The sequence below is a fragment of the Syngnathus floridae genome, chromosome 1, assembly GCF_059516105.1.
Source record: "Syngnathus floridae isolate MCC-2025c chromosome 1, RoL_Sflo_1.0, whole genome shotgun sequence".
In the NCBI taxonomy this organism is placed as follows: Eukaryota; Metazoa; Chordata; class Actinopteri; order Syngnathiformes; family Syngnathidae; genus Syngnathus; species Syngnathus floridae.
The window spans coordinates 10149558-10174803 of record NC_142413.1 but is presented as its reverse complement, the minus strand read 5'-3'; the positions used below and the strand labels follow the sequence as shown (position 1 = coordinate 10174803).

Genomic DNA, 25246 nt, shown 5'->3' with positions numbered 1-25246 from the left:
CACTCAGCAGCTACAACCTAGCATCTAGAATCCAAAGCAAATATTATATGAGAGTAATAATTTTAATACCAAATGGTGGCTTGTGCTTGTGTGTTGTCTCGATTAAAAAATAAACTTTTTCACAAACCTGAGCAAACAAGGACATGCTGAGGAGACATCTTTCAAATGGCTTGTGATGTAAGAGATGTACAACGAGGCTCAGGAAAGGGAAGTTTAGTTCTTTTTGTATTTTTATTCAAGGTTGAAACCAGTAATATTTATTTCAAGTGATATATTGTATGAGAGTTTTAAGAGGCTGCTTTGAAGAAAATAACATTTTTATGTGTGAAATTCATTCATTTATTCATCTTCTATACCACTTATCCAGTTATTAGAAAAAAAATGTTGTCATCCAAATAATCAACATGATTGTTTCTACGTTGAATATGAACTCACCTTCTGAATAATAAGAAATAAATAGTCAACCAGTATGGAAACTAACATTGGAGAGAAACTGAAGGGTTAATTAGTGGCATCATTATGTGTTCCCATTGTATACTATTTATTTCCTAGAGTTGTGCATTGCAGGGGCAAACTCTGATAAAAAGTGTTAAATTAATTAAAAAAACAGAAAAACTCTAGGCCGTTTAATCTTGCTACTAAGAGCTTATCACTTCTAAAAAGCTATGCAAGACACTGAAACAGCAATATAACAGTTCTTTATACACACTATGGAAGATTAAATGTGAACCTGAATGCTAAATTCAAATCAACGTTTTATTGTCCTTTGGAAATGGACACAAAACAGAGCATCACAGCACTAAAACAGAGTTTGTACTAATACTACAATGTATTAATACAAAACTTTATTCACAGTAAAATAACTGTCTCCTCTGGGTAGTTTTTTTCAGGGGTGGCTAAGATTTTATAAAATAAATATAATGAATCTCCAAACAAATGTTTGCATAACCCAGTGGTATCCAAGCTATGGCCCGGGGGGCCATTTGCTGTCCATCATCTGTTTTTAAGAGGCCAGCGACATACAAGGCAGAGCAGTTTGGAAAGTGATTTTTTGATTTTCAAGTAAATTATTTTAGGGGCAGATATAGCAGTCGTATTTTTTTCAATTTCTGAAATTACATTCCCAAAATAATAATATCCTTGAAAATGTCATTCCTGCTCTCAAGAAATATCTTGTATCAGTCATTGAAAATATCCGCTTCCACGCATCTTTAATATAAAATGAATGGAATGTAGTTGGGAGCCGGTCGCGAGTTTGCACAAACTTTCTCCTGTGATAAAAGAGATGGCATGTACAAAACTTTTGATTACTTCCCCAACTGCAGCAGTAAGCTGCCTGGTACCCCAGCGTGTCACAAATGGAATTGCTGGGTAAGGAGGTCAAATTTTGCGGCTGCATAACTAGGCCTTAATCATATAATATGACAGTATCAGAAGGGTGACATTTGCAATTAATTTCTCAGGTGCTACCTTAAACTAGTTAGGTTAAGACGTGCATAAAATAATCCCTTCATCATCTGAGATCACCCTCTTTAATTTATGGCACGCTCAGTGCCTCATGAATCATTTCATATTTGCTGGCTGGGTCAGTCCTCAAGCATGAATTCGGGAATAGTCAATTACAGCACGATGGACTGACTCACTAATCATCAAGCACTTTTTCTGAAACAAATTATTCCCACAATTCACCCAATACTTCAACATCATACTTACATATTGGCTTTTCCGTTTAATTGCAAGCTTAAGCCATGCGGAGTTAATAAATCCTCTCCTTACTCTTCTACCAACACACACCAAATGTTTAAAAATTGCCACATTAGGAAATGTAGGCCTAATTTGTTTCTACTCACCCTTGTCACTGGGATTGTTTAGTTGCACTTACTTGTGCTCACTCATGCTCTCAAGTACAAACACACAAATCTGGTTGGCTGCAGCCGCTGCTGGGCTTGCATCTTATTCAGTGGGGTATTGATTTCACTCCTGGCACCATGCCCTGCTCTACCCTCATTATTATGGCCACTCTGCCCAGAGTGGAAAAGAGCCAGCAATACTGCTGGATGAGAAATAATATTTGTTGACGACAAAAAGGAACACATTTCTATTTTGGACTCACTGCTTACTTGTTTTGCCCATTTAGACCAAAAATATATTTACAAAGGAGCGAGCAAGCACCAATTGGTACCTCGCTAAATGCTCTTGTCTTTTCATTGGTTGAATATGAAAAGTCTGGACACATTTTACATGAAAAAATATTTACAAGTCAGAAAATCTACAAAGAAATGACTGTCACTATGGAACTGGCCAGGTTTGACGTTAGTCAGAAAAAAAGTTGCGTGGTATTTTTGTGTACAGTATTTTGTTTGACTGTATTATGTTCATCACATACCAACAATAAACTTTATTGTCTGAGGTTTTGTAATTTAGATGGCTTGCAGTCTGAAAGAAAATATTAAGGGCTTGAAAAGGTTAAGTCAGAAAGTTCTCAAAATGTCACACTGTAGTTTAATTTCAAACTCGTAAAATTTGAAGTTTTGGGTAAAACCTGCTGGAATATTATGCAAATTTAGAACTCTATCACTCCTCCCGTGCTTGTTCTCTAACTCAATGTTGACAGCTCTGTGTGTGTGTGTGTGTGTGTGTGCGTGCGTGCGTGCGTGCGTGCGTGCGTGCGTGCGTGCGTGCGTGCGTGCGTGGCAAAAAAGAATGGAAAGGATGGCAATTCCCTCCTGGCAAGGATTAACCATAATGATAAAATAGTTTTGCTGTTCATTGTAGACACTTTTAGCAGTGGAACATAAATCTTCTTTTCTAAGCACTATTTAACTTATATTAAATGCCCTTTGTGTTCTGTGCCTGGAATGATCCATAATCTTTTTTTTTGTCAAAACTTATAGTCTGTACTGATTTCTTTCTACATTCTCCAAACGTGTCTTATGCTTCTTAGGTTAATTTCAGACTCTAAATTGACTGCAAGTGTGAATGATGGTCTTGAATGTGCAAGGAAAAGCAGTAAAGAAAATGGATGAATGTTTTTTTTTTTATCCATCAAAATTTCTCGATTCAAACGGTATATATAATCATGGTCCTTTTTTAATGGAATAATAAATATGTTCATGCTAACATGAAATTGATAACTTAAATATTTAATAAATGCAACAAGTATGCCACATATACTGTACACAGTAAATTTTTTGCTGAGAGCTGTAGCAACAATTCAGCCGCAAAACATTTGTCATTTGCAATGTCTGTTTGATCACAATAGCAAGCTGATGAAAACTGACACATGGACACAAATATATATCCGTGTTTTTTAAAATGGTAGCGTAATATTCTATTTGGATATTCACTTATACAATGAACATTGTATATTGTACATTTGTATATACATAAATGTCTACAATACTCATTCACTAATAATCATGCATCGCCATGTCATTCACAAATGTATTCAAAATCCAAATTTTGCATGGTATTAACATGACTGATGTACGCACATACCTGTCTGCAGTATTTCAATTTGTAACTATCACTTTGGCACTCTTACCTGCAGAAGGGGAGCTGAAACTGCTGCAGGCAAAATCACCATCAGCAGGGAGAAAGGATTTCTTTGTCCGTCACACTCCACTGCACTGTTCAGTGTTTTAATCCACTCTTGTGATACTTTTGAAGGCTGTTAAAAGGCACCAGAGACAAAACAAATAATTTGAACCTTGTGTGAGGATGAAATATAGCCAACAGTTTGCCATTAGTGTCAACTCTATTCGTGATTTAGGGCATCGCCTCTCACAGATCATGAAAAGTGAAAGGCAATCCAGTGTGCTATCCAAATTGTTTTAAGGAAATGATATTTCGAAATTATTATTTTAAGTAGGGCTCGGCAAGTTCATTTGCTAGGATGATGAGGTTTTTCAATCCATTTTTTTCTCCACAGTGACTTCCATCACTAATTTGATTTTTGCAAAAGTATGACATTGCCCTAACACAAATAATAGTGTGTTTGAGAGCAGAAGTCAAAGGCCTTGTGAGGGGTGGCCGCTTTTGCAGACAGCGTTGGGAAACCAAGCCGATACATCTTATGTTAGAATTTTAATCCTACACTGAGCTTTCCGTGGCGCTCCAACCAGTATTAAGTGTCTTGCAGTTCAAACAGCCTATGCAATATCCTTGGATAAGGTTGCAAAAAAGACTGGTAGAGCAAAAGTTCTTTACCCTAATCTTTGTGTCACTTCAAACTTGCCTGGCTATATCGGTTGAAAAACTTTGCTCTGCTACTTTTAATGAGCGCCACGTATTAGACACACTGGTTTTGTGCTCCCAGTGGGAAGACTGAACATTAGTAAATCTCCCCGTTCTCTGTTGAAAGCTCTATTTTGACTACCCTCTCATCTTTTCTCTCACACTCTCATCTCTTCATCTGTTTCAATTTCTTACGCAATCGTCTTGTCCAAGAATCACTCACCTGTCAATTTCCTTTCCACATAGTATACTGCTCACTTTTTTTAATGCACGTTTATCCTTCTGTCTATCCTTCTTATCCATTTGCATTCTGTCAGTGGCCTCTGACCTGTTTTCATTTGATTTGAAAGGCATCTGGATTCTGATTTTGCCCGTTGACAACCCCTTCTACTTTACCTCTACTTACACCTTGGGCACTGCCTGAAGGATCCACAAAACTAAGCAGTCAGTGTCTTTTTGCTTCATCCCACTGGGGAAGTGAGGACATTATCCATCATAAAAAGGAGAGGGTAATGAAGAAATATTTGATTTGGAAAATCGGTTTTGATTAAGAACGTGCGTGTTGTGTTAACATACCAGGCACGTTCTCAGTTTGTTGTTTTTGTGTCATGTAATGTCAGGATACCGTACAATTATTCATCCTGTTGTTGCCTCTATTCTATTTTTATTTGAAATTGCCTTTCAAGATGACATGTCTATTCTTGGTGTTGGATTTGATCAAATACATTTTCCCCCAAAATGCGACTTATACTCCAGTGCGACTTATACATGTCTTTTTCTTCTTTATTATGCATTTTATGGCTGGTGAGACTTGTACTCCAGAGCGACTTATCGTCCGGAAAATACGGTATGCATGTATGTACTATACACCATGAATACAAATCAGTACATGTACTGTATACAATACATTCAACTTAATAATTCAATTTAACATTACAGCATAGTTTCATATACACTTGGTTACCCTTAGTAACATTTATACTGTCTTAGTGTTGCATCGAGTCCTTTGAGGGCAACCATTATGCTAATATTGCCCTTGGTAAAAATGAGTTTGACACCGCTGCTTTATAGTAAAGCATCGCATGGCGCTATTTTATCAGTTGCTGAAGTTGTAAGCATCTAAATTTGAATCAATTAAACCTTTGCTTGCCCTTCACGTGCACTCTCGGCAAATAATTCTCAACTGTTCTAATTGTTTTAATGTGTTTCCAGATCAACACATTAGCTCAGAGGAAATCAACATTTTATTCATTCAAATGGTCTTAATGAGTTGATTTGTATTGGAAACACGTTAAATCTCCTTACAATGATTACTTGCCCTTAGTCCTAATTAAGCAAACGAAGATTTAGAGACAGAGTCGGTCTTCATTTTGTGGCATCATTAAAGCTGTTGAAAGGAAATGTCGTTAAATTACAGTAAATACAATCTACAACCTGTTGATGGAATATCATTCCACCAAAGTGGAATGTTAAAGTTATTTATAATGACAATATAATGGCCACCAGAATTAATCTCCTGCGCGTCAGTCAACCTTGTCGTTTGGGATAAAACGACTCGGCGGTCGTCTTCTCAGCTCCATTTTCTCCTCCACATCACAGTTAATTAGGCCAGACCCTTAGCCAAACTAAAAAATTTAAGGCTGTAATCTTACAGAAACATTAATAAACCTTTTCTCCAACACTTTTCTATCTTGTATGACTCTCTTTTATGAGCATCCACAAAGTTCACATTTCAGCCAAATCACAGCAAGGAACTGCACATGCGCTTGCACTTCGCATCCTGCTATCAATTTCATCCCAATTAATGTCTGAAAAGGATTTTGATTTTGGGTGGAATATTTAATTCTATCAAAATATAATCCATGATTGAGGGCCTTAGGGCCATACATACATCAGTGACTTTGAGCATAAAACTCTTTAAAGTTATGTCTGTCACTGTCAGTGATTATTTAATAACTGGCAACATGAGCCAACTAAGCGGTAGGTCAGGTCAAATCAAGCAAGCATGCTTCAACTTTTCCCTCTCATTAAATGAAATGAATCATTTTGATTTGATGGCGAGTTATTGCGAAAGCATCAGTGCCATTTGTTGACATTTTTAGAAGAAATTTCTGAAGTAATAGTGCTGCAATATTTGTATTGTTTTCTGACTTTGGGTGAAAGGTAGGCTATCAACCCTGTCCGTCATTCTGGCCTCTGCATGCTTTGTGATGACACTGCTGCTTGACTCTTTCTTCTATCTTTATCCATGATGCCACCTGCTCTTCCATGCTGCCTTTCCAACCAGCCTCGCGTTAACTTTCCCTGGCTGTGAAAGTTCTTCCAGTCCTGCCTTTGTCACCTGTGTGGGTGTTGCTGCCGCACAATTTCTGCATACTCTGGCCCTTTGTGGGGGAATCTCCATGTAATTATTAAGTGGATTCTGCACTCACGCCCCCTACTTATTCCATCTATTCTATCCTCCTCCAACAGAACTTTGATTTTTTCTTCCACCCTCCACTTTCTCCTCCCCCGTTGATGACTGACAATAATTAGGTTCTGTGGCTTCACCGCTCAGCCTAAATCATGATCTGGGCATTCAGATTATCACTCCAGACTGCCCAGCATACATTTATCAAGGAAACTGTCCATCAGGTAGCCAGATTGCGCCTCTCCAGTCTAATTGCCATCAACAGTTTGCCACCGTGTCTCCTTTTATATGCGATGTTGCTTTTTGATCTGTCAACAGCATGACACTGACCGCAAGCTTTATGATGATTGAATTCTCTTTATGGATATGAATCTTGCTCTTCTCATCCCACCTGCTGCCCAATTATGAAATCAAAGTCTGTTTATTGAAACCCGCGCTGCCCTTCCCATGTGAAGTCAAGCCCTTCTGACTTTGCAACCCCGATGTCTCTCTGTGGGAATATGTGTGCGCGTGTGTCCACAAAAATATCTTCAGGCTCACTTCATTAACCCCCATTCAGTGTATTTCATTATCTTGCAAGCACAGTGGGAGATTTATGTTCAGGTCAAGTTAGGTGAATGTTGTTAGATCCCAAAAGGCACACATTGGACTGCCCCTCTGAGATTCGTGGTGTTCAACTAATTCAAAAGCAATATATGCATGAAATTACCACTTTATAATATTATTTCAGCAATAGTATTTGTTGGTCCCAATGTGCATAATTACTCATTTAAAAAAAAAAAAAGGTTTTACTTCCACTAAAATCAAGTGAGTACACAGTAAATGTACTCTCTTTGTGAATAATGACACTTGGTTGTAGGATACACAATATTTAAATTAAGTGCCTATGATTAAAAAAATTCTGATTCAGCTGATACTTCCGACAATAAAAAAGCACTTAACAGTCACTTGTTATTTTTATTCTATTCACAGACTTGTCACCTCACCATCCTGATACCTTTTTCTTTCTTTGCTGCTTCTCCATATCTGCTGACTTCTAAGTTCCCAGCTCTCAGCTCAAAGGGTAAAATATTGGCAGAGACGTGGCAGGGGCACAACAATGCAATGCAGACTCCCAGCAGAATATTCAATGTGTCAGCTAAAATTTGACTGCAGAAAAGGAGAAGGTGCGGAAGTGAGAAAGAGGGAAATGGGTGTAAGAAGTACAACCAAATTTTGATTGACAGAATGAACTAAAGAGAGAAACAAAAGGACACGAGGCAGCAGACCTTCCAGTTAATGTAAAATAAGAAGCAGAGGCAGGTGGAGGGGTGCTCTTTTGTTTTCCAGAAATATTTCTCTTAAAATAATTAGACATTTGACCATTGGCAGAGAAAACAATATTTATAAAAAAGATGATGCACAGAAAAATGTATTGTTGTTAATATTTGTCAATGATGGGCATGTGAAGCCATTTGAGAGGTTTCTGTGATTAAAAATTGGACTTGATTTACTAATGAGATTCCATGTGTCTGTTTTGTGTTGCAAGTCACTTTTTAAATTGTAAATATGTGTAGAAGATTGGTGAAAAGGAAATATTTGGTTTTTTGTTACTATTAAATTTGACTTCAATCAGTTCAACCACTTCAAAATCTGAGATGTTATATATTGCATGTGTTTCTAGCTTTCTTTAACAGGTCATATAGTAAGATTAGTTTCCCATTCCTCAGGACAGTTCAATTGTCTCAGCTATTTACCTTCCGCCTGGCCTGCTATTTTAATTCATTTTCACTCAGTTCAACTCTGTCTTATTTCTTGTTGACCTTTTGTGCCACCTTGTCCACCTCATTGGGCTTTCTTTCTTTTTACCCAAAGCCTGCATTGCCTCTCATTTGCTCTCTTCACTCTCACTCTCTCTACCCTTTCACGAATCGGCCCATATGACACGAGTCAAACAAGGCGTTTAGACCTGACATCAGTAAATGCAAAAGCCTTCTCCCTCTCCCTTGCTTCTCACTTATATAAATTAAAATCATTAATCAGATTAAGCCTGAACTCTCAGGTGTGGCGTGAGGCCAGCGTTTCCATTTTGCTGCCGAAGGAGAGCTTGAAGGAGGTATGGAGGAGGGCTAGAGTAAAACAAATTTCACATGAGGAAAATAAGAGAGAGATTGAAAAGATGCATTTGAATAGCTGTTCTCTCGAGGACGACTGGACACATAAAGAAAAGAAAAGCAAGCCCATGAATACCTCGCAGTGACGCAGTGTGGCTATGCGTGTATCAATTGAAAAATATTTCTTTAGAGAGATTAAACTCATCTTTTTGAAAAAAAAATAGTAGTTACATGCTATTTTGTGTGTGTGTGTGTGTGTGTGTGTGTGTGTGTGTGTGTGTGTGTGTGTGTGTGTGTGTGTGTGTGTGTGTGCATGCGTGCCTATGGATTATGTATGTATTTATGTATGTAGTATGTACATGTACATACATGGTACATGTACATACATGGTACATGTACATACATAGTACATGGTACATATATATATATATATATATATATATATATATATATATATATATATATATATATATATATATATTAGGCCCTCAGTAGGCCTAATACCAACTATTACTCATCTTTAATTGGGAAAAAAAATAACCACCCATTTCTCTTCAGCACCGTTGCCAAGCTGACAAAGTGTCACAGCACTATCGATCTATCTATTCCTATCACTCTCAGCAGTGATGACTTCTTGGCATTTTTTTTGACAAAATTGTCACTGTTAGAGACAAAATCCATCACCTTCTTCTATCAATTGGCACAAACCGTCGCCCAAGTGAGGTGCCATGAGACGAAATGCTTGATGTATTCTCAGACAGTTTCATTTCCAGCCATTTTATTGACTTGGTCTCGGCAATTTCTTACTTGTTTTCCTTTTAAAAACACTTGTACTAGTACTGTCGTTGTCGCTGTCATCATTGCACTATTACGGTTTTGCACGTGCCCATTGTTCTCGTCTCTCCTTGAGTCACTCAACCCTTCTTTCCACTTGCCTACATTCTTTCAGTCAGCTTCATCTCAACCCAGCCAACTGAGTGTACACAACAAATATTTCCTGGCCAATGAAAACGGCTTCACTCAATCCTGCACACAAATTTACCTGAATGAAGTTGCATCATTTGCGCCACAATTTAGACGTGTTTTCACCTAGTCTTAAATCCAAGCTACTGTTTGTCACCGAAGTGCCAGGTGTGCCGGCGACATGTTGTTGAAACAACCCTCAGTCCAACACTTAGCAAGGTGTGTATAACCAGTAACAAGTCATTGGATCATTGGTTGCTGCAAATTTCCCCATCACCAGTGAGGGAGAACCGATTGTAATGGAATATAATTCGTAAAAATCTGTGCACTGCAGCTATAATGGAATATAATTATAACGTAATTAAATTGAAGGATGAAGTCGCTTCTACATTACTATAGTACTATAGTGGGTATATGTGTGTTCCTGTTGCTCTCTCCCGTTGAAACCAGCTTTTCTTCTGTAAAGCTTGAAGAAAATGACACAGTATACATGATGGACGACAACAAGTCTTCACTCTCCTTAATACATCTTTGCAAATTGGAATCCGCAACCTCTATGCCACAGCATCTCACCAAAATTAGCTCATACGCGACCAGTGATTAAAAATAGCTTTTATGCTCAATTTGAAGGATGAATTATTGATGAGAAGAATGGGGTTTAATTTATGTATGCCTGCGTGCATTTATGTTTGTCAGGTTTTACAAAGAAAGTGCATCACTTAACAACATTTCAGACAAGTAAATCCAGGAAGGGATCATTAAGCCTCACCTTACAATCATCCCTAATTTAATATCAATAATAAAATTTTAGTGTTTAATTAACCTGAAAGGTCAAGCCTTGTTAGTGCTTTAACTGGAGTGTTGATGCGCCTCGTCGACAAAGAAGTTTGCATGGCATCTGGTTCCTCCTGATGTCAGAGGATGACATAATGCTCCCCATGTGAGACCCCCACAAGCCTTTCTCCTGCCCCCTCCCACCTGCTTTGGGTTTGAAGCGTCAGACAATGAGTAAGAAACAGTCTTCTGCAACATACTGTGTTTATGATGGATGCCAGATGGGTTATATAATATCAATTATTGCCCTGCAATTTACTGGTGAGCAACCTGGTCTGTACAACGTGCACAAAGTTAGCATATAGAACATGACTGCATGGATTATAAATAAAAGTATTAATATCATCAAGTCTTTGCTCATACTATTCACCTGTGCCAAATATTGTAGGAATAGCCCCTAATTTTACAGCAAGGACTGAGAGTGTAGGGGTTCAAAGTTAAGTCGTGTGAATTTGTTTAGACTTTCAAAAATTTGGTACGGGTTTCCAAGTAGAGTTTCACAGTAAGAGTAGGGATTAAAAATACAGATGAGGAGTCAACATAAGGGTTTAAAGTAGGGTTAGTGTATAAAACAATTGTCTTTAAGAATAAAATAGGCTTTTAAAGTAGGGTCAGGGTTTCAAAGTAGAGTTTTCAATGAAAAGTCTCAAAGGGTTACAAAGTAGGGTAAAGGTTTCAAAGTAGGGTTTCAAAGTAAAGGTCGCAAAGGATTATAGTTTTGAAAGTAGGGTATCAAAGGACAGTTAGACTTTCAAAGTCAGATTTCTACGTAAGGTTAGGGTTTCAAGGTATGGTTTAAAATTAGGGTTAGCTTTTCAATATAGGGTTAGGGTTTCAAAGTCAGGTTTCAAATCAGAGTTAGGGTTTTCAAAATAGAGTTAGTATTCCCAGACTGCATATTATGCACTTGAAATGCATGAGATTCCTGCGCTGCATTAGTTTTGACCTTTTTGGAGGCTTTAACAAGGCAGCCAGGTTGTAAAGTGATAAGATGAATGCAGCGCGACAGAGATTGCAGTGCTTGAGAGAAGCTCTTCACATGAGTGAGGCTCAAACCTTAATGTGAGCATCACCTCCATCCATCTGTACATTCATTTTGTGCCGCTTATCCTCTTCATGGTTACAGGGGAGATGGAGCCTACCTCAGCTATATCTCTTGAACCGGTGAACTATCCCAGCTGGCTTTGGCTCATCAGTGGTCAGTCACATTCACACATGGACGATCGACAGTGTTCGAATAACCTAACGTGAATGTTTTTTTTCTTGTTGTTATTTTTTATGATCCAATTTAACATAATGCTGGGTTGAAAAATGACTGCTGTGAAAATAAGATGCCAGGTGCAGCATTTTGGTATTCATTGTACGATATATGACAGAATACAATAATAAATTAACGAGTGGAAATAACAACGTAAAATACATATTTGATTTATGGTGAATTGCATCTCAAATATTTTGGTTTCCTCAATACGCAAAGACAAATGATCAGCAAGATATATCCTGAAAATGACTTTCTAATGTCTTCATATTGGCTTCATAGCTACATATTTACCTAACTTTACCCTAATTAACTTTTTTTTTAACCCTCATATGGCGCCTGTGTAATGAATATGTGAAGTCGAAGCAGAGCAGCCTCACGCATATCAATGTGCTGTTAAATTATTAAACAGGAAGAGATGGAGAACAGATCCACATTTCCAACTATTCGGCAGACCATTTAATAGTCTATCATTTTAAAAAAAAGTAAAATGGTAGATTTCAGACTATATATATATATATATATAAACATCAACAAACAAAACAGATATTGGCGTAAGCATGTCCATGTCCATTCCCACCTTCTAATTATTCTGTACAATGGGAAACATCCCAAATTAATCATTCTGGGTTGTACGCACGTGACTCTCCCAGAGTGCAGACCTCATTCTCATTATGATGCCTCTGAACTTTCCAGAATGTCATGGCCTTGTTACCTGAAACCACCATGGACACAAACTTAGAGGGTTTATTCTAATTTCTGAAGCTCCTTGGAATTAATTTCATACTTAGTAATAACGAGCCAGTCATATGTTCATTTACATACACTTCTAAATTACAGTCAGAAAGTTATAAAACTTTTGGAGGAGCTATGAAACTATGTTAAGCAAAAGTGGGCCACAATGCGTACCGTTAGCACAGGGGAAGTGAATCCTATATTAGCTGAGTTTGGGCAAAAGGCACCGTACCATCTCATTCACATTCACACTGATGGACAAAAGAGAATTTTCAGTGGATCTTATTCAGGTGGTGATAGTATGTTTGATATCATATTATTTTTTCACACCAATACAAGTAGGAATAGTCTTGAGTAGTCACCAACACAGATGCTGAGTACTGATACCACTAATAATTTTGATACATAAAATTCCCCCCCCCCCAACAAAACAATGATAATTGAGTTTAAAAAACGAAAGACCTAAATACATCATACTATATAAGACCTCAATATATATTTCACTTAAAATGGAATTAATACCAGTTTTCTATTCTTATTTCTAATGTCTACTTCCTGTCACGAGTACCTTGAAATAAGGCTGGTATCTGCACTAATACTGATCCCCAGTATCTGTACTTGCCCATGGACCTATTTTACAGTAAAGTGCGCAATCCAGGAATAAGGACTTGTGAGGACCAAATATTCTGCGCATTTATTATCTTGAATTTGATCTTTTTTTCTGCTCCCTCTGTGTTGTGACAAAGCCTGTCATCTCTTTTCCCATCTGCCTTAGCTTACCAATGCATTTCTGCTCTTTGCTTCACTCTGTGCCGTGTCTGGTTCAGGTGATATAGGTTTGCTGGCAGCTCTCAAAACCTTAGGGATATTGTCAAGCTATTTTAGTCCATTGGGTGAACACCGCAGTATCTCATGCATTGCCAACAGGCTAGGTTATATAAGGGGAAATGACAGAGATACTTGGCAAAGGTGTCATGTTTGTTCTTAAAACTGGTTCTCTTAAGGCCTGTGAAAAAAAGAAGATGCACACGTTTGCTCTGAGATGTCCCAATTATAATCTCGCGATCACAGCGGGATGACGCCACTCACGCTGGTTGCAGCACTTGATCCATGTGAATGTAAACAAACAATTGCAGTTTTCTAACAGACTGTCAGCAAGTAACAAGCCGGTAAGATAGCGGTAAAGCATATTCCTTGTAAGTTCAGTCATTGGTTCATTTCATACTTTAATTACTAAATATAGTTGTTTATATCTTGGAGACGATGCAAATAGGTTTTCTTCACCAAAAGTCTCTGTGTATAGTAATAAAGAAAAGTTTTGGGTTTTTGTTTTTCTGGCTATGAACTCTTTAAAAGGATCAGGGAGTCTGTTTGTACAGTTCTATTTACTTACAGTGCATTTTACTCACTCTTAACAAGATCACCTGAAGTATGAACATGGAGCCTCTTTGTAAAATGTCATATTATGAAATCTAGGCCACTCTGATGATTATTTTGTCTTAGCCCCATTTGTTATTTTATACAAACTGAATATCATGTTGCAAGGCCATTGCCTTACAGAAGTGGCAATCTTACAACATACAGAACACAGAAAAGTTACCAAAAGCTTTGGACATGACAAATATTTTTTCAGAAATAACATCTGTGACTCTCTTACTTAACTTTGTCATTGAACCAGAATTTGTAAGACCTCGATGCTATTTTTGTCATTTATTGCCATTAGGATCAGATGAAGGCAACACATCATTTTCCTCTAATAACTACTTAGCTGATCGGTAGCCCCAAGCATCAGCAAGGATTGTGCTGGTGACACATGGGAGAATACAAATGATACTTGCAGTGCCTCAAGTTTTATTTCAAAGGCAAGATCAATGTTTGTTTGTTTTTTGACACCCATCCATGTTATGTTCTGTTTGTCCTCATTACGCTCATAGGTGTAAGGTGCAAGGTTGTAATTATTATTATTATTATTATTATTATTATTGTTGTTTCTTATTATTATTATTGTGATCATTATTATATTAGTGGTAGTAGTAGTATAAACGAGTGTGTGAGATATATTGCTGGAATCCCCACATGTGATGCATGACCCACCTCTCCTCACCTTGTATGACTTGCCCCTAAGACGTTCCAAAATAAGGTCCAGCATCTCTGTCGCAACTGTTTATAAAGGTTTAATAGTTGCACAATTGTCGCTGTGTTGCGATTTCGTCTATTTTTAGCTAAGTGCACTTTAGACCAAAGTACTACACGAGGTTGACTTCATTTACAATTCAAGTTACTTATCTAAACTCAAAGTGCATGCTGGCTTCCACTGGATGTACCGACATGCTGTAAGTCATCACCTTTGGTAAAAGCATGTGTTTAAAACTGAATAGGGCAAGTTGGCTTATTGAGATGTACTGACGGTGATTAAAAAGCTCAGTATACTATTGAGTGCCTGGCCCAACTCTCACGAGTGACCATTATAACCACAAAAATACGATGTGGCAAAAATGTGCTTTTCATTCGTCAATAGTCAATAATAATTCTAATAATATTGATCAACATAATCCAATGAAGAAGGACTTTCATCTTGGTAAACTATGCTTTTCAAAAATGTTGTGTGATCCTTACTTCTAAAATGCTTATGGAAAAATTAAATATCGAAATAATATTTTTGGTCACTTCTCTCTGGAGACATATCACATTTGTAGATGTTCAGGTTTATCCTACTTGCAGTAGCAAGTCGTGTAGGCATCTATCCAGCTGAAGAAAACACTCGCAATCTAAATAAAATGCAAAGAGATGGTTCCTCTTGGCAAATCTGCTGTGTGTGTGTTTATATGGCTAGTCAAGGTGTGCTTGTGTGTTTGGGCGGACTCCTGAGGGAACACAAAATGTAATCACAGAAGGTGATTACTTGCTAGCACAGAGCTGTGTGCTGATGAGAATGTGCAAGTGCTAGAAAAGCAACAAAATATAATCACAGAAGTTACCCAATGGCAGTCAGGTGCGTATGCGTGTGTGTGTGTCTGCGTTTAAAGTGATAAAATCGCATCCGCAAAGTTACAAATTGCTACTTGTGAGTTATGTCAGAGGGGCCAAAAACATCAGTACACACTACAAATCTACCCACGTCAGCACTTTGTTTCCCTCTGTGTTCCTCTGTTTCTAAGTTAAATTGGACCCAGGAACTTTCATCCATGCATAATTTTGTATTTTCTCAAAAACCTTCATGGTTTTCCACCCAAAAGGGTCGATATGAGGGCTGTAGATTAACACGAATCTTGATAACAAAAGTCCCTGAAGAAATATTCTTATTTTAAAGAATTTTATGTACACACCATGATATCAAAACAATGTAAAATCATTAGCAAACTCTGCTAAGCCTTATACGCTAACATATTCTCAACTCTACCCTTTCACTGATCCTATTCATAAATCTTATTGACAAAAATTTTAGGCGCAGTCTAGGCTTTGAGTCTGTCCACTGTGGTAGCCACAATGTTTCCAAGGTTCCCTTACACATAGGCCTCGTCTCACCTCTCTTTCTCTTCTGACACGACATCCAATGCCGGCAAATTGTCGGGTCACCTTTATCCAGCCTTTTCAAATTGGGATCTTTCTCACAGAGAAGTGAGAAAGGGAAGAAGAAGGAAAAGCGGCTAATCCTTGTGAACTACACATTTTCTTTTTCTAAATGTCAAGAAATGCCTATATTCTATTGTCTATAATAGCCTGACTCATTTGAAATGAGAAAATGTCAAGGAATATTTCTTTTTTTTTAAATTATGATCAGAATAATATGCTCCATTAATCTGTTTCAATCAGCACCGTTGACGTTTGCATAAAGAGACTCAGAAGGGCGTCCAGCTGCATCATCTGAAATCAAATTATTCATTTCATCTGAATGACTGAATTGATGATTTCCTGGGGTCTTGGTTAGTCAGTTTTCAGGTTGGTTTCAGGTCGTGTGTGTGTGTGTGTGTGTGTGTGTGTGTGTGTGTGTGTGTGTGTGTGTGTGTGTGTGTGTGTGTGTGTGTGTGTGTGTGTGTGTGTGTGTGTGTGTGTGTGTGTGTGTGTGTGTGTATGTATGTGTGTGTGTGCGTTTGCATGTGCCTGCTGACAGGTGCTATTGCGTCGTCAGTGCCAAGGGACTCAAAAACAGCTTCCTCCCACGAGACATTGCTCCCCAACTGAAGTCACAATGGCACAACAGTCATTTCAAGTTGATGCTGCTAAAACTTTCATGACATTACATGTGCTTCACTGCCATATGCGCTGGAAAAATGAGTATTGTTTGCTTTGTACGTTCAACATCCTCGCTTGGCTAAACCGTACACACTGTATAATTTACTGTCATTTTAATGCATTGTTTTTCAGCAAGAGGTTTAATGTTTTTGTGACATGTGTGTGTGACCATGTACATGATGGAATTCTCCTTGTGGGTGCATTGTTTTGATTTAATTATTAACTTAAATTTTATTATATATACAATTATTTTACATTCTAAAAGTTACATAATCCAGATATCCCCCTTGTGGGACTAATAAAGGTTATCTTAATTTTTATTGAAGTCATTCCAAATAAATGTTTCTTTCTTGAGCTCATTAGCTGTCACCTAATTTTTTTAAAGTGATGAAGTGAGAATGTTTGCCTTTGCCATTGTCTGCCCCAAGACACCCAACAATTTACAAGTTTTCAAACCCATGCCGTGGTTTAATGTGTTGTGACTTAAAATACTTAGATGTTTGACCGTTATTTTTTCATTTATTCCCACTTAACTTCATCCAAGACTCTGTAGTCACAGATTACTATTCATGAATATGTGCCTTTCCAAATATATGAACCACACCATAGCTCCCTAAGTGCAAAGGATTTTCAGAAAAATAATGCAAGAGAGGCTTTCCTGCCAAAACAGACGTTGCACTTCAGTTGACTGGTTTAAATCGTATAAAAGGAAAAGATGAAGTCCATATAAATTCAACTGGTCACAGAAAAAAAATACCTTGAAATCTTCACAGAAAGAAAGATGCCAGGCGACATCTTAATGCCCCAGAATACATGACTATCAGTGTTGCAACAGTGGCACTGATCTTCAGCAGGCTTTCATCTGGGGTGCTTAAGCAATTTACACGGTGGACGATTAAGTAACACTTTGAAAGCGGCAGACAGGGCATAGAATGGAAAATGCAAATGAAAGAAGATCAAACTAGCTATTGAATGACAATAGTGACACATCTAAATATAATCACTAATGAAAATCCTACTTGTGGTAAAAGTCTGAGAGGCTTAAAAAAAGGGACGCAGCAGTGTGTTGTGCCACTCATACTCTACAACCTTAAAAAAAAAAAATTGCATACGAAGTGAAAAAGTTTAGACCTCACAAATGCCAAAAGTACGTAGAAATGTTATCAGGGTTATTTGAAAAGTAAAATGTGTTGGGATATTTCCCAAGCCATAAATCCACAAATCAATGAACACAAACGCTCTGTCATAACTTCACTTTACATATAAACATCTAGTTGTAAATTATATCAATTTCCCTTCCTGGGAATCCAATCTGAGGGTGAGAATTAATTGTGTAATTAATTACTGTTTTTTTCAGTAGGAGTATTCACTCTGATACCGAGTAGAATACTTTCAGTACTTTTGATGTATAAAATTTTGATCAACACAATCACAAAACTTTGTGAACAAATACCTTTCTTTCTAGCCCTGAAGATGATTCATCAATGTGTCTAGCTGTCACAACTACTGCCAAGGAGGACTTTGAGTATGGCTGACTGTAACTGGCACAGCCGATACCTTAAAATCAAACCTGTATCAGTTGTTTGTCTATATGCGACATGCGATTGGCCGGCGGCTAGGTACCCAGAGACAACCAGGATAGATTTCGGCACACCCGTAACCCTCGTGAGGATTAGCGGTTCAGAAGATGAATGGACGGATGGATGGATGGATGGATGGATGGATGGACGGACGGACGGACGGACGGACGGACGGACGGACGGATGGATGGATGGATGGATGGATGGATGGATGGATGGATGGACGGACGGTAGTTCTTTTCCAAAGTTTCAAAGAGTCGAATAAAAGCTGCATGCAGCTCTGGAGCAGCGGGTTGCCTACCTCTGATGTAGAGGACAAAGAGCAGCAGGAAAATGTCGGAGTCACTGAAGGTCAACATGAGGTCATTGGGCCACCGCTTGATGTTTTTGAGTGCCAGCATGATGCTTTGTGGTCAGCTGAGCCAAGGGCTTGAGGAGAAACTGATTTATATGTATCTGGACGTGATGCATAACACTTGTATGGAGTTTTCCACTGGCAGGTAGTGCAGATGACATATTGCTGAAATCCCTTTCGTGTCTTATCAGCATGGCGACAGTTAATTTTCCCCAGAATTAATTTTGAACAGTCTGGCGATAGTTCATGCTGGTTCACTGTTTGCTTTGTTTCCTGTTGCAGAGGGATGTGAAACAACCCTACGAGAGATATAAGGGAGAAAGCCAAGATTCCAATCTCAGCAGCGCCATTTTGGTAACTCGTGAACCTTGAATCTGGGTCCGGTCATATGGGGGACACAAAAACAATCAATGTAAACTCTGGTGAACTATTTAACGGTGCCGGAAAGATCGACACATATGGCCGCTGAGCCTTTTTTCTGCCAGATGCGAAAGAATGTCTAACTGCACTATAGTTTTGTAAGTATAAACAGAGAATGTGACGTGACGTGTCGTGCTTTATTATTTTTCGGATTTCTCAAGAGAGAAGGAAATGAGGACAAGACTTGTGGGAATATGGCAAGCTGCTATAAGGTACGCATTGGCAACACTAACTTAAGTTGGTGTTCACATGAAACTGTCTGCTCAATCTCAAAGCCACAAATTCCAAAAAATCATCTTGCATGAAAACCTGTGGGCAAAATATAACACTTTTTGTCTTCCCACACGTATGCAAATGACACTTTGTTTTATCATTTGGTGTTCTTTTTCCTTCCTGATAAGATATCTTTGGCCAGTCATTTTAAGGCAGCATTTTAGCACATATTGCTCACTGGCAGCCTGTTTACAACACTCTGTTAGTTCCTCTCTTATTTTACACGCTTGACCATCTTTGTGTTGTGCTGGGTCGTTTGCACTATTGCAGCATTTTGGCCACGGCATTTTATTGACAGGATTGCTGCCATTGGGCTTTTAACAGGAGGAAGAGGTTGTGTGGAGTATTTCACTGCTTCAGATTTAATGGTTTATAATTTAAGTTAGTCCCTGTTAATGACTGCCTATATCTTCTTTTTCAGAAATATTATAATGAATCACTGTGAATGCGGGGGAAATGGGTTGATTAGTGTAATTTGCTGTTTAATTATCTGTACAATGTGGATTCTTTGCTGTAACTGTAATGTCTCTACATTCTAATCAGATTGAAACTTTAAAGAAAGCATACATGAAAAAAACAAACCACCCAGGCAATTCATATTTCTCAGAATTGAAAGATTTCATTCAGAATATACCCAACTAGTGCAACGATTAAATAAACTGAGATAAGAATCTGTAATTGCGGAATGAAATGCTATATTGTCTTCTGCAATACAAATATCAGGGTAAAAAGAAATCCCAGTTAAATATTTCGTGGCAGATACTCGCATTGATACATAAGTAGACATAGTATGTTTGACAGGAGCCAGTGTGAAGCAGTTGTCTGTTGACGGTCAGAAGCACGCAGCTCTTCACAACATACGCGCCTGGAAATCAACAGGTCATCTCAGCGGCACTCAGCAGGGAATGCTGTGTATCACACTGGGGGGAAACTCTTTGGGAATTAAGATGGACGGTGCTCAGTGATTTAGACCTGCAGGCGAGCATTTGTGTGTTTAAGAAACATGGCTGCAGGGGGACTTTCCAGATCAGAGTTACGCCGTACTGAGCTCCAGTTCTATCCAGGGGGACACGGGCGTCAAGCTGACAGGAAGCAACCAAAGCAATAAAAGGCAGTGAGTGGAAAGTTTACACAGTGCCTGATTGAGCATTGTCAGGAGGATTACACGTTGCACAATGCTTCGACAGAGAGAAACACTGAGAAAGGAGAGGTAGCTTAACCGCAGGCAATCTTTGGGCAGGTGCTCACAAAACACAAGACTCAAAACGTTTTATAAGTTAATATTGAATGAGAACACAGAATGCCATCAGTAGTAACACTGATCAACAATTTGTTACAAAGTTAATTAAATCAGAGGTGCAAGTATACCGATTCCAAATGTGTCCTTAGTTTTCTCGTGCGCATCAGATTTTCATGATAACAATTCAATTTTGTGGACCAAAATATTAGTTCTTGTGTTTCAATAAAAAATAAATAAAAAACATCCCCCTTTGTCTTGTCTAAGGCTTGAAAGTTACTAAGTAAAATATTTTTATTTCCATGTTAAAAAATGTACCTTGTTCATGTTCACTTTTAGTGGAGGTGAAAACTGTCTCATGTTGATCTAAGCACTTTTGTTTACAAATGTACTAATTTCAATCTCATGTGTAAATATGGATTCCAAGGTGTCACAGTCACACATCATTATCTACCCACCAGTTGCGCACGCATTCGTGCTGTAACTGTGAACGCTGGTCATAAGACTGCTCATGATCAGTAGACAAACAGAAATTTTAATACGTGTGAAACTTGGGAAAACCCAGAGCAGATTTCTATGCAAATATCCGTAATGAGTTCCTCATTTGAATAAACTGGCATATGATACTCGACTACACACTAAATTCGACTCATCATTTCCATTCTATTAAGAACCACCGCCAGTCTTCCAATTCTTCCTGTCCACACTCAGAAAAATTGAAAAGGTCTTCAAAGCAATTCCTTCACCGACCCACAACATCTCGAATTGAGCGAGGTCAGCAGCGGCCAATTCCCATGACACATGTTATTTCAACATGTTCTAATAGCAACTATGTGGAGAGCTATGATTACTTACTGTCTATAATAATACAGAGAATGAATTGATACAGTAATTATATAAGTCTTTGTTTTTGTGTATAAATACAAAATAACCCACTGCATTTAAGAAATGACCTTTTCGGAAACTGATCTACATTTAGCTTGATATTAATCAAAATATATGTTCACCCACAGGAACATCACAGCCAAGATAAATGGACATCTTTTAATGCCAAGGAACCCAAAATAGACAGTCATTAGTGGCAGCAACGGTATCAAGTCTTGGTTTATGCTATTTAATTTTCTTCCCCCCAATAGGTAACGCTCCTCAACTATCACGGCATGTCACAAACTAGCTTGCCGCCAGCCCTTGAAAACCGCAAGCAACAACAGCACGATTATTTCAGTTGTCTGAATGCAACAGACCTTTTGACGATAGTTTAGAAATGTTTAAGGTTGTAAGTTGCTAAACCTATGGATTAAACATCAATACCTTGTGGCAAAATTGAGCACTTCACAGAAAGAATCTTCAATTCATGACCTTTGGTTGTACGGTCAGCTAAAACCGTTCACCTCTAAAGTCCATCCTTTCACTGTGGTGCCACGATTGCGTGACTCCAACACCTCCCCTTCCTTTGAACCTTGCATTGATTTTGTGATGATTGTTGACTTAAATGCGCCGTGAGGTCTCCTCTCCTTTCAGTGCACACCGTGTGGTGCGTCATACTGCTGTTTTGTGGAACAATTTCCTACTGTGGTGGTCAATGCGAGTAACTAAAAATACATTTGAAGTTTGAATTATCTCCTGACCACATTTCAAGGAACCTTTCCAAAAGGCCAGGCCTCGTAGGGCCATTTCATTGCATTCGATGGAACACATCAGCTTTGGGGGAAAGGAGCCTCTGGTCCTGTAGACAGCATTAGTGTTTACTCCTGCACCACATTGACAGGTTTGTACTTTCCAAAGCCAATTAGTTTGACCTGACCTCACAACTCCCACTGGTCGCAACACATTTCCTGTTTGCCCCCCCCCACCTCCCCCCTTGTGCACACAGAAAACACTACAACATAGCGAGCAAATGATGGGATCCATAGATGCTCTATAAGTTACAAAGGTAATTTCAAAATGTCTCAAACAATAAGATCACTCTTTCACCTTATGCCCCCAATTTGTTTCCGGGATATTATGGTTGTTTTATGTGTGCTCATGCATGCGTGTGTGTGTGTGCGTGCGTGTGTGTGTGTGAGTGTGCATTAGTGTGTGTGAGTGTGCATGTGTGTGTGTATGGTGTTTGCCTGAGTCAAGCTCTTTTAAGCTAAATGTGAGCCACTCCAACCCAATCCAACCTTTGATTTATTTTGTGTTATTTTGTGTGTTTTGATATTGATTAGTTGACACTAAAGTGAGCCAACGCCATTCCTAAATGTTGAATATGTTGGCTATAAATAAAGTCTCAATCATAGGCATTACTTGGACCTGATGCATGGAAATTTAGCAGAAGCTTCAGTAAGGATTCAGCAGTTTTATAGTCAGTAGACAAATGAATCCATCACATGGGAATTTTTGTAATACAAATACTGGTTCACCAGAAACCATTCAAAATTTCATGCATTCATAAAATGGTCCCTGTAGTTGCAATTGCGCATTTACAGGGGATCGTGTAAATCCATGTTTTTCAAAGAAATAGAATAATCATGTTTTAAGTTGTTTGTTTCAACTCTTTAGAGTTTTATGCCTTCTTTTTTTTTTTTTTGTTTTAGATCACATTTATCAATCCTCCAGTTATTAAGCTTCGTGAGTCAAATTTGGATTATAAATTTGGGGTTTGGCAATTGCAGTTATAGATGAGCAAAACAAAGTCACACTTTGATAGAATATAAAAGGTTGCAATGCTGTGAAATTATAATAATAATATAGATCAATCCTTAATGGGATAAAGTGTAAGCCAAGCTCAGTGTTATTCCACAGTCGCATACAGTAGATCGATAAATCAATGTCAATGGGCCCGTTAAGTAGGCGGCCAGACAAATACATTAGCAGTATACTGCAGGGTTTTTTTGCGCTAAATCTGACGTGTTATCATGTTTTATGATGCATAGCAGGATATTAGTTATGTTCCCGCTTGCGTGCGTTTTCGTTTCCTTGGTGAGCGTATAGGAAGGTGGAGTCGCTTGCATCTCACCTGCTGTCAGCTGCAATCAGCAAGCATCATTAGCCCAGCGGTGGTGGAAAGGAGACGTTACATTATTTTCAAATGATCAAGTCTACTTTTTTTTGTAAAACCTTTGTAAAATACCATTGACGATTATGGTTCATCTTTGGTTACTTGAAGTACTTTTGTAGCATTTTCAATCATTTTGCAAGGGTCACTTCTGTGTACTGTCTGTATTCATTTTGATTTCTTCTTTTTGTCATGTCTACCCACCTAATTGGTTGTGTGTTAATTTCTATTTGAGTTGATCTATTGTTTTTCTCCATTACTAATTGTACATGCTCTTTTATTAGGATAAGCTCTAATTGATTGTCCTTTTGGTGTCAAGTATGCTTTTGGATTTTATGCAGCTATTTCACAACCCAAACAATTTTAAATTAATCACCTTACTCAACACATTCAGGACTACAGAAGTTGCACTGGTCCTTTCAGCTGCATCTTGTCATACATATACATATTCATAAACTATGCAATGTGTTCACCCCCAGCTGTGCTGTCCATTAGTTTGCTATGTGAAATATGAAAGGTGTGCATATGTGTGGGTTTAGTGTCTCAATTTGCTAAAGTAATGGTCTGAATAATTATTCTGCTTTATTTGCCATCTGGCCCAGTGGACGTTCACTCTGTTGTTGTTTTTTTAAATATGCAACCAAATGCTGAGGCGGATTGTCTTGGAGTGGGCATCTTTCCGGTAAATTATTGGGATGCTGGTTTTGGTATAGTATTGGTATGGATTTGAAAATTAAAATATATGATGACATGCTTTTGTACATTGGCTCATAAAAATAGACAAATGCACACATTTTAAAAATGGCATTTTTGTCGTACTTCCAGTAGCGTTGATAAAAAATTGTGCCCCCCCCTCCATCATATAAGTTACAAATCCCTGATCTATAGGATATAATTAATCCATTTGAAACAATTAATGCTGCCAGATAGGAGGCTTATGTTGCTTCTGCACATGCTAAAACATCTTGCTCATTTATACATCAATTACTGTGGCTTAATTAATGGCCTCATTAGTAATATCCATCAATTTTCTACGCCGTCAGTCCAGTGCGGGGGTTGGAGCCTATCCCAGTTGAGTTGGGGGAAGAGGTGGGCTACATCCTGAAGAGATCACCAGCCAATCACGCGACTGACAACCGTTTCCACTCATATTCATACACTTAGAGTTTGATGAAATTTACTGGCCTACTTGACACAATTTATCATTGTAAAAAAAAAAGTAAAACAGGACTTGGAAATTAGAAATCCCAAAAATTCAAATTATCTCCAGATGTTTTTCTTGATGTTGCTTCTACACTGTATATTGTTCATCATTCCAGAATATGACTGACTCATCGAGATGTTTTCACATGTGCATGAATTCTAATATTCAGCAGCAGCAACATTGCTTCCCACTACAAACTGTCAAATTGGATTACAAGATGGCATTGGTAGATCAACTTCTACTTTAGTAATTAGCAATGCAAATGTAATTTCTGTTGTGGTTAATTGTTTACACTGGACCAGTTGGGATGTAAGGCAAGATGTTTATCTCCTTATTGGTGCCCGAGACTTGCTAAATACACAACGGGACAGCTGT

The 25246-nt window shown here is 38.2% G+C and overlaps 2 long non-coding RNA genes across 2 annotated transcripts in view; both read right to left on the bottom strand.

Moving 5' to 3' along the window:
* LOC148403999 (uncharacterized) overlaps nucleotides 1-25246 on the bottom strand; it is a 156908-nt gene that overhangs the window by 119140 nt on the left and 12522 nt on the right. The window contains exon 2 of the long non-coding RNA XR_015861939.1: nucleotides 3545-3670. This is a non-coding gene — a long non-coding RNA (uncharacterized LOC148403999). The remainder of the gene's footprint in view (nucleotides 1-3544; nucleotides 3671-25246) is intronic.
* On the bottom strand, nucleotides 12332-13852 carry LOC148404000 (uncharacterized). Its single transcript, XR_015857540.1, has 3 exons — nucleotides 13619-13852; nucleotides 13310-13535; nucleotides 12332-12509 (listed from the first exon to the last, which is right to left on the bottom strand). It is a non-coding gene; the product is annotated as an uncharacterized LOC148404000 (long non-coding RNA).